This window comes from Sceloporus undulatus, chromosome 2, assembly GCF_019175285.1.
Source record: "Sceloporus undulatus isolate JIND9_A2432 ecotype Alabama chromosome 2, SceUnd_v1.1, whole genome shotgun sequence".
Taxonomy (NCBI): domain Eukaryota; kingdom Metazoa; phylum Chordata; class Lepidosauria; order Squamata; family Phrynosomatidae; genus Sceloporus; species Sceloporus undulatus.
The window spans coordinates 237,181,219-237,182,757 of NC_056523.1; positions in this window are offsets into that span (position 1 = coordinate 237,181,219).

The window sequence follows — 1,539 nt, forward strand, 5'->3', positions numbered from 1 at the left end:
ACTGGTTGCTTCGGAATTTCATGTGAAAGGGATCTAGGAGTCTTAGAAGACCGTCAGTGTGATGCTTCAGCTAAGAAAGCCAAAGCAATTCTTGTTTGCATCAACAGAAGTGTAGTATCTAGATTGAGGCAAATGATAGTACAGTGGGCCCTTATTATCCGCTGGGGTTTGGTTCCAGGATCCCCTGCGGATAACAAAGTCCATGGGTGCTCAAGCCCCACTGAATAAAATGGCATAGAAAAATTGTGTCTCTTATATAAAATGGAAAATCAAGGTTTGCTGTTTAAATCTGTGGATAAAAATCCATGGATAAGGAGGGCCGACTGTATTCTTCTTTCGTCAGGCTTCACCTGGAATAATCCTGTGTCCAGGTCTGGACATATTGCAAAAGTACTTAATTATGTTCTCCACACCTGTAAGTACCATTACAAAGACCCAAGTCCCATGCCAGATTGCAGCCATATTCTTAGAAACTGGGAGCAGCCATAGAAAAGGCCCCGTCCCTCATTCTGATTAAGTGTGAAGGTGGTGGGATCCAGAGTAGTTCCTCCCCTGTGGATCACAGCAGCGTTGGATGTTTTATGAGATCCAAATCCTAACATCTGATCACCAGTGCTTAATATATGAGAAGAAATCTGTTAAGAAGGTCATGGTACCCAAGTGACCAGATATTCTAAACAGAAAGGAGAACAGGCACCGTGAAATGTAGGGCCTTCAAAATGCAAAATGTAAGCTAAAAACACTAATATGGTCAGCCCTCGATATCCACGGTTTTTTTTTTTATCCACAGATTCAAGTATCCATGGATTGAAAATAGTCCAAAAAATAAAAATTCCAAATAGCAAATGTTCATTTTGCCATTTTATATAAGGGACACCATTTCAGTATGCCATTGTATTTAATGGGACTTGAGGATCCACAGATTTTGCTATCCATAGGGGATCCTGGAATCAAACCCCAGCAGGTAACAAGGACCCACAATAATAATAATAATAATAATAATAATAATAATAATAATAATACATACCAACCCCATTGTATTTAATTGGACTTGAGCATCCATGGATTTTGCTATCCACAGGGGATCCTGGAACCAAACCCCAGCAGATAATAAGGTCCCACAGTAATAATAATAATAATAATAATAATAATAATAATACCAACCCCATTGTATTTAATTGGACTTGAGCATCCATGGATTTTGCTATCCAGGGGGATCCTGGAACCAAACCCTAGCAGATAACAAAGACCCACAATAACAACAACAACAACAACAACAACAACAATAAATACCAACCCCATTGTATTTAATTGGACTTGAGCATCCATGGATTTTGCTATCCACAGGGTATCCTGGAACCAAACCCCAGCAGATAACCTGGACCCACATTATTATTAATAATAATAATAATAAAAAGAAGAAAATGACAAAGGGTGAGTAAGAGTACTTAAAGTGCAGTGGAAATAATAATATGAAGCCTTTTTTTGTGTAGAGCCTCTGGATCAGCAGGTTCTGCCAGAAATTGAAAGGTTGTGTCC